This window comes from Labrus bergylta, chromosome 7 (genome assembly GCF_963930695.1).
Source record: "Labrus bergylta chromosome 7, fLabBer1.1, whole genome shotgun sequence".
Lineage (NCBI taxonomy): Eukaryota > Metazoa > Chordata > Actinopteri > Labriformes > Labridae > Labrus > Labrus bergylta.
Genome location: NC_089201.1, coordinates 18,338,745 through 18,348,119, shown reverse-complemented (window position 1 = coordinate 18,348,119; position 9,375 = coordinate 18,338,745). Strand labels below are relative to the sequence as shown.

The 9,375-nt window shown below is 40.4% G+C and overlaps 1 protein-coding gene across 2 annotated transcripts in view; it reads right to left on the bottom strand.

Annotated features, from left to right (window-relative positions):
• The window catches only part of LOC109986537 (suppressor of tumorigenicity 7 protein homolog), a 54,880-nt gene extending 46,223 nt beyond the window's left edge, over positions 1-8,657 (bottom strand). Inside the window, exon 1 of one of the 2 annotated variants that reach the window (XM_065956940.1) lies at positions 8,484-8,657. The gene's annotated coding sequence lies outside the window, so the exon portion shown is untranslated. The remainder of the gene's footprint in view (positions 1-8,483) is intronic. The other variant, XM_065956946.1, reaches the window with a different exon arrangement.
• Positions 8,658-9,375: the final 718 nt, after the last annotated feature.

The window sequence follows — 9,375 nt, the reverse complement described above, 5'->3', positions numbered from 1 at the left end:
GCCAAAACACAACATGCCTCGCTGAGTAAACGCATGCAGAAACAACCTGTGCTCAAGTGACTTCACTTCATTCATAAATGTGATTCTGAACAAGCGGCCACACAACAACATTTTTTGACAGAATTCCTTTAAACTAATTTAGTAACTGAATAAACTAATTGGATATCTGGCAGCACAGAGAGTGATTCCTAATTCACAGCTTTAGTTGTCTGGACAGTCAATACTACCATACACTTCCTTCTCTAAGGATCTAACATCTTTGGGAATAGCCATGATAAAAAATATAAATTCAATCCTTCTCTATAGTAAAAAAAATGATCCATTTGTGATGGGCTTACAGTGATTGAAAACGTATTACAATGTTTCACAGATATCAGCATGAATTTGATAATGTAATAAGTGTTGCACACATGGGCATAGTAAATGGCTCCATAGAGCTCCCTAAAAAATGTCAACCAAATCTGAATGTACACAGACAAAACCCAAATGTAGTCAATGTGTGGGTCTAACAACTCCTTTCACTTGTTAAAAAAAAAAAAAAAAAAAAAAAAAACCTGCACATTTATAAAAAGGTGTCCTGAAAAGAATACATGTAATCTACATGTAGAAATTCGATATCAGCATAAGTTAAAAAAAAAGCCTCTGTATAACATTACTATTGGACTGACATAAAATTTACATTATGGGGTCTACGCAAGTATAGGGACGTGACGCATGATTGGTTAACATGGTTGTTATCAAGGGCCACATAGTGAACACATGGGGTGATATTTTACACTTTGACTCTTTTCTGATCTTTGAGATCAGCCATGAAATGTTAGAGTTGAAAGCATGTTGCTTAAAGACTGGAGAGCCTGAGAGTAAAGAGCTCCTCACTGTCACCTCCAGATTCTCTCCTTTAGGTCAATGGGTTTTACTCACAGACAGGACCTATAGCTACACAGACCCTGTCATCTGGCTCTTCTCTCAATGCCAATCTGATAATTAGGATGCAAAGCAATAACAGCCATAACAGCGCTGAAGCCCAGGTGAATGGAGGTGTTAACTGCGTCAGGCACTGAGTAATGACAACAATGCTGTTGTTGAATGGATGCTTTATTTAAAACACTGCTCCTCCGCACTGCTCTTCAGCTTGACTGCATTCATGAGCAGTTTATTTTTGAACAATGAACACCTCACCCCCACCCCCTTTCCATCGCAGAGTACCACCCAAAATAAAGCATCCCCTTCTGGTTGCTAGGCAACTGAAATAAGCGTGAGAGGAGTGTGGCCATCCTTCAGCGAGAGGAAGAAACAAAAACAGCAGAAGGATGAAAAAAGAGGGAGGTATAAGAAGAGAGAGGGGCAGTCTATTAAGGGGAGGCCAAGCCTTGATGTTGGTATGACTGGTTGAAAAGAAGTGAGAAGAGGTGTGAGCCATCAAAGAAGAACATGAAAAAAGGACCAAACTGTTGGCTGGTGTTCCATCAGTAAACATGTCAACCAATCCCTGATTTATATTACAAAACATGAACAGTGTTAGCATCAATCACGGAGATTAAAAATGGTACACCACAAGACATGGGCAGCGATCACGCAGAGGATGTAAACATTCTACCCGGTTTGGCTAACCCTGATGAAGCCTTATTATTGGAGTGTTTTTCATTCAAATTCTTCAGGTAGAAACAAGAAAAATTGGCAGCTCTTCCTTCAGTTGAGTGGTTCAATTAAAAGTGTATTTAAATCAAATTTAAATAGAAATGAAATGAAGACAACTCTAGAAAATATCAGGAAAGATGCCCATACACCATTATAGGAACCTCTTCAGGTCTTTTTTTTTTACATTTGCCCCATCTTAATACATATTTTGAGAGGGCCAGTATCAAAACCGAAAAGCAGGTTTTCCACCAATGTTTGTCAGACCTGACCAAACCTCCAAGCCAGAGGCACACTTGCTGCTAGTGGCCAGATTAAGCATTTGACCGGTGGTCATTTTCCTGATGTGTTGACAATGAATTTACAGGACTCAGAGCCAGCTGGTGTGAAAAATGGATTGCGCTCACCACATCCAACAGCATGCAGACAACAGAGAGCTTTTGATAACAGGACAATCATGCCCACCTCCTCCCGTTTCCCTTTCAGAGGAGCCGGACTGTACCACAAAAGAAAGGTCTGTGAGGCTTTGATTACCTCTGCTGGGTCACCATTCAAACAAAGAGGCATCGTTCAGCTAAGTGGATCAGGAACGCTGCAGCCATCACTGCTGACACCAACTGGTCAAAAAAGGAACTGTTATTTTTTACATCCACCCAGTGCTTCTATTTTTAGTCCATGAATACAGCAAATAACATCCAGTAAATGTCACCCTAATGGTCCTAAACTAAAACAGAATCATCTTACTTGCCCTAAACCTAAAAGATATACTTAATTTACTTTGTGCTTTAACAGCAGCATTGAATAAGTGTTTGTTTGGTCTGACCACAACATTCACTGACTGCACCATATATTAGTGACTTCAAAGCCACTTAAGTGAATACAGACGGGAAACATTTGATCAAAGACAGGGGCAACAGGCCGTCACTTCTTCTACAGAGTTCCTTCGAAAAGTAGAACTAATGTGATCACCTCGAGACGACTCGAGCTTAGTCAGGGCAGACGATTCAGGGAATAAATTCATGTTTTAAACTTCAAAGCATATTGTTTTGTTCCTCCTCTGTCCTGCTTCTCACTCGTGAATTGTATATTCCTCTAACTGTTCCGCTATGAATAACACAGTATACAAAGAAGAAAGAGGACTCTGTATCCAAAAGACTTGTCATGTATGAAAACAATACATCAGAGCAGTTAATGGAATAGGTTATTTTCAGGTTTAACTGCATAGAGGCCGGTGGATATATTTAACACTCTGGACTAGAAGTACAAAATAAGTTTTGTCAATATGGAAATCAAATGGCAAAAGGCAGACTCACTCTGGTGTTAGTCAGACTCCTGTTTGTTTTACTATACACTTTGCATAGATTTAAATATCAGGCAGTCAAATCTGAAGAATATTAGGGGCATTTAAATACAAGCCACTGGACGGGTCATTCATCAAACTGTCTTTTTATGCAAAGTAGGAAGCCACGATGGGGAACTCGGGGTGTGGAAATAACAACCACCTGGCTGTGGTAGCTGTGTAGCCCTCGGATTACTCATCTATGTGAAATCTAACAACCATTGTTCAGAGTTTGTTCTCTTGGTTGTTTTTGGTAATGAGGTGAAGCGTTCATTATCTAGCCAGGCTTTTTGTAAAAAGGATTTCTCATTAGGTAGAAAATAGCCGATACCCAAGCTACTTTGCCAGAAAGTTCTGAAGTAACTAATAAATGTCCTAAAACATTGGCAAATACTTCTGTAACTCTGAAGTGTCTCTGTCTCTACTTCCATAAAAACCAACACGATTCAGATGAATCTTGTAATCAGAAATTTTCCTTCTCCTCCACAATCCATTGCTCAACTTTGCCCAAGCTTTAAAAAGTCCTTTAAACTTTCTAAATCTCTAAGCGCCTCCATATCTTCCTCTCATCCTTTGGGACTGCTTTAGATTAAAAAAGAGGAGAGATATTGAATCTTAGCTTGAACTGGATTCACCTCAGCTCTGCACTTCACCAGCAGAGTCCCTTTGACATGTTGTACGGACAGAATGCCTACGCAACAGCTGTGACCTTTCCCTCACTTGGCCATATCCCTGACTGGCATGGCATGGCGGGGTCAGATACAGAAAAGTCAGCTGTGCCAGCTTTGACAGTATTTGCATTGATAAACCACTTTAGCTGCTTCTAGGTGCGCAGTATTTTAAAAGGCTGATCCTGGTGGTCAGGTGTTGATGTTCAAAATGGGTGCAGCTGATTGAACACAGGGACAAAGTAGAATTTGGTTGTGGACTTTACTTGTGGCCTGGCAGGGCAGGCCTCCCTCTAAAAAGGTAGGGCAAACATTTCTGGATGAGATCTCGTTACCAACATGGTGCACAGGTTCTAAATAAAGGTCCCCGACTGGTCTCATCTGGCTTTGTGGTGAATGTGTGCTGTGCTTATGTGTGTAACTTCATTCAGAGAACTCAGAGGATTCCAATAACTTTTAAAATCCCAAAACTTTTTCAGTGCACCTTGATTCTGCATTGGATTATTACACTCATGTCTAGGTCAGCCCTGTAAAAGTTGACGATTGCAAACATCAGTAGTTAAGACCTAGTGAAGAAGTTGACACACATTTTGTCAGTTCATTTCTTCACTTTGCATTTTCCAGCTTTGTTGTACACAAATTACTTGAAGAGTGAAGGCTGCAAACTCCACAAACAACGCCTCGAAACGACACATCGTGTGGCAAAGAAAGATTTTATCAGGAACCTGGTTATTGTAAAGTGCTATTTCAATCACACCGACACTTGTGAAAAACATCTTCACTAAGATCATTCCCTATTTTCATATCTGCAGAATCGTCCGGCTCCGAGAGTAGTTCTACTTCTTTTCTAATTTTTTTTAAATTCATTTTGCATTGAATTAGCTTGTAAGAAAAATTATTGCCTTAAATGCATTCATTCTCTGGGGAATATGAAGCTTGGGGGAAAAGCTTGCAGAATCCATCTTCGCCCAGATACAAGTTATCAGAGGTGTTCTTCAAGGTAGAGCCTGCCATCATTCTCCACACACGCATAAAGACACATCACATGCCATTTTTCAACTTTACTGTCTCTCTGATGGCCAAGGGCTACTAGCAGTGGAAGAAGGACCACATTGAGGTCTGTTAATCTCAAATTTTTCTTAAACCCATGTGTTTTAAAGTATGTACATCATGTTTGGTTATTTCATCGTTAAGAACCAATCATTTGAAAAGCTGGGCTACAAATAGCATATTTCTGAGTTCAGCAATTTACACAATTTTGTTTAAAAAAGGAGGTCTTGCTTCTTCACAGTTAGACAAGTGAAACACCCAATACACCTTAAACTTTAGGTGAAGAAAGATAGCTTGTACCCCAATAACTCAGATTCAAACTGGAATTTGTTTTGTTAGCTGCAATAGTTAATGGACACAGAGCAAGCCAGGCTGTAAGCTGAAATTGAGTTTTCAAATTTCCCCAAACAGCAAAACAAATGGTGACAGGAGAAGAGTAGGGAGCAGGAGGCACCCTTTAACTTTCTGTGACTGTGTGGAATGTAATGTTTTTAAAATCGGAAATATAAAAGGCAACGATTTTGAGTGTTGAAGTACAACTTGAGACACATAGGCAGATAAACAAGTTAAGTAAGGCCCTAAACGTAAGAAACAATGCATAATGAATTACCTAAACATAGATGATCTGGTCAGGCAGATGACTTTATCTATCTTAATCATCAAATGTCAAGCATCAAGTTTCTGGCAGCGTATCAGAATCACAGAGAGAACTATTGAGCCACCCCTTAGCAATGCATAAGAGTCACAAGATTCCTGCTTTTTGAGTAATGGTCATGACTTTACCCTGACACTCTCAGTGTGATATTGCTATGGCAACTGGACTTTCTGCGTACACTCACTGATGCACTCTTTTAATCAGACTTAAGAATATCGTATTTGGACATGACAGTATAAAGAAAGTTCTGTAACTCTACCAGATTTATTTATTTGGTGAGCCAGTGAAATCTCTGAAACATTAATACAACAAACCACACTGTTGTTTGAAGTCAGTGACGAATTTCATTATCTCTGTGGACAAAGCTTGATATGTTGTAAGTCTTCAAAGGTCGAGGATGAAGATTCAGTTCAGCTGCCTATGTTTTAATGTCTAAAGTTCAAGCAAGGACTGATTTGCTGTTTCCATGCTTAGTTTCACCATGTGATAGGCTGTAAGGTATAGTAAACCTTTAAGAATCTAGATTTTTTTATTAACCATGGTCATGGACACAAAAGAATCCACACTCTATGTTGGTCTTAATGAAAAACTCAAGTGTTGCTTTTATTCCTTTAGGGGGACCCGTTCCTCTGCTGCTGAAGGTTTTCCCCGAAACAAGAACAGGCAAGTCATTTGGGGGGGGGGGGAATCCCAAAAATCGTCCACCCACTCAATAAAAAAACTGAGGCGGCAAGTTGAGAGAAAGTGGCTTATGTAATACAGCGCTGATAGTTTTGAAATGTACTCCTACAGTTTAAAGATTGTAAAAGGGAACTAAGAGAAACAATCAGTTGGGTATATAATGCTGTTAAAGAAGAGGAAGTAATGTGCAACAGCTCACTTTCTGTTGAAGGTCTGCAACATAAAAGGTCAGTCATGGTGCAAAGAAGCTTTTCTGCTGCATCAAACATCCCATAGTATAAGTGACATGCAATAATATTCACAATCACAACAGGATCATGGTATGTTTGCCATGAGTCAAATCTGATAAGGGTACGCGTGGTAAAAATCTGTATTTGTCTTCCAGGACATAATCATATACAAATAGCAGTACATAGGTATTTGTCCTTCCTAATCAACAAGTACATTACACAGCTTACAAGAGCAAACATTAGACACACAGGCTGGGTACATTTGACTTGGAAAATCTGCTGTTGTTGCACATAGTGTGAACTAACTAACCTCATGTAAATCAAAGTGCTGTACAAAGCAATACAGTTAAAATACAGGAGAAAACATACAGAGAAATCATGACTCATATTCAACAGTAAACAGACGGGTCTTTAACTTTGCTTTAAACACCTCAACAGAACAAGCCTGCCTAATGGCCAGATGTAAACTGTTATAAAGTGTCGGTGCACGGAAAGAAAAAGCCCGCTCACCAACTGTCTTCTTTCTGACCTTTGGGACACTCAAAAGACCCGACCCCTGAGAACGCAGGGCTCGGGCAGGCACATAGGGGGTTCACCAGGTCGGTAAGATACAATGGTGCGCTACCATTTAATATTTTAAAAGTTAGCAGCAGCACCTTAAAGTCTGCTCTGGCATGAGTAGGGAGCCAATGAAGAAGAGGCCAACACCGGGGTAATGTGTTCATATCTGCAGGCTCCGGTCAGAACACGAGCTGCAGCATTCTGAACCATCTGCAGACTTTGCAGACTTTTCTTTGGCAGACCCGACAGAAGGACATTACAATAATCTAGCCGAGATGACACAAAGGCATGGATGAGGACCTCAGCATCCTGAAACGACAAGATTGATCTGATCTTGGAGATGTTTCTCAGGTGGAAAAAAAAAAAGCAACGCTGGTCACCTCCTTTATGTGTAATTCAAACGATAGTGTCTGATCGAAAAGCACACCAAGATTCTTAACTCGGTCTCTGCGATTGATTACACAATCATCGAGAGACAAAGTAACAGGATCAAAAAGATGACCCAGTTTCGCTGGTCTGATAAACATCATTTCTGTCCTAGCAGAATTAAGCAACAAGACATTTTTTTGATAACCAGCTCTTAACAGCTGCAAGACAGGCCTCAAGTTTAGCTGTATCATACTTACTTCCTACACCTAATCGCATGTACAGCTGCAAATCGTCAGCATAACAATGCTGTTTAAAATTACTTATAATAGTTAAAGTTTGCATTATTGTCGTAACACGAGGAAGAAATCATCTATGTCTTAAACTTTGGTGAGACTGCAAACCTGTTGAAGAACACATCTGATCAAAATTCATTCTCAAGTGCTGCCTTAAATACCTAACTGATTAGTCTGGTTTGAAATAATAAACAAACCTCCAGCACTCCAGCCTTAAATCACGACTGCTCATTTCCAACACACACACACACACACACACACACCTCTTAAGTGTTTCTTAACCAGTCTAAGTGCGCCTAAAGACTCTCCTGCCCTCTTCTAGTTGCAGCCAGCTGGCTTTCTGAAAGAGCACATTCTTCCTTCTGCTGCTGAGCACACAGTCACAGGAGACTCGTCACTGGCTGCTGTGCGCGCAGTAAGACGCACAGTGCCAACTGGACCACTGAGCAGACATTGAAAGCACAGCAGAGGTAAACACTTCAAGTCCACAAGCCTAACAAGCACTGGGGGAAACTCAGCTCTAAGTCAGGGCTTACTTTTAAAAAGACACATGGCATTGAGTTGAGATTGAATCGATCACTTGCAGAGGGGTCTGAGAGAAGACTGGCAAACATACAATACAGCATCATGTCGGAATAAAAGCGGGACACGATTGGGCATCACACACTTTTGGAGTACCAGATAAGAGAAATTGATGGAGACCTCTTAACACAACTGTCCGCTCTGCTCTCTGAAGTGTGCTCATGGTGCCTCGGTGAGGCAAACTAATCACCTGGCAGCTGGGAACATCCCACTGAAGCCCTGCTGTGCATTTAAAATTAGCCACGCACGTTTTCCAAGCGTGAGGATTTTTCCATTTAAACCTGGCTAAGTGTTAGCCACTCACCCAGCGAGCTAACTGCTAACTGGCTAGCGTTTTTGCAAAAACATACAAACTTTCTGAAAGTGGGGGCTCTATGAATGGCAGATGTAAAAGTGTAGGGGGGTAGGGGGGGGGCTTACCTCAGTATGTAAATGTGTGAAAGCCAGTTTATTCCTCATTCGTTGGTAGCATTTCTTCCGGCAGCAGATCAACATGTGTCTAGTATCCTCCAGCAGCAGCGGACTGTGTAGACGTGTCTGCAGACTGGCTAACGTTAGCTAACACTTACCAGTTAGCCAGCCGGCTCGGTAACCTGCACAGTTATCTCCCGCCGCCTCTAGATGTCGCTGTCACTGGCTTATCCGTATCTAAAGGGCAAGTTATTCCAGCCGAAATGAATCACATAATGTTCTGGTAATATTTTTGCCCGTAGAAAATTCGGTGAAACAAATATAAACGAGTTACCTCAAATTAGCCGAGTCGACTGTCAAACTAACCATCAAATCGTTGTCCTTCTGCGCATGCGTTGGTTTTAAGTGCCTCAGACAACCCTCACACATTGTTCCTTTCAAATTCTGAACATATTTTTCATAGACTTGGGTTTTAAAACATTCCCCTATGATTTATGGGTGTCCTTGCATCGGAGGATAAATAATAATAATAACTTTATTCACATAGCACCTTTTAAAAACACAGGTTTACAAAGTGCTTTGACAAACAGCATAAAAGGTGTCCTTTAAAAAAAAAAAAATTCAACCAATGTGATGGAAGAAAAATACTTGGAAGTCGTTATAGGGAGAAACTTTCTAAATATAACGAATCAGTATCTAATATTTAAAAACCTTGTATCCAACAATAACGACTTTGTAGTTTTCTGTTCCTGAGAGCTCATTACTAGTTAGTATCACATCACAATAAGTTTGTATTTCCATAAAACAAGATAATAATTTATTGAGCCACAGTGGAGAAATGCAAGTGTTGCAGCAGTAAAAAAAGACTCGAAGAAGAAGCAGGCATATAAGTGCAAATAAA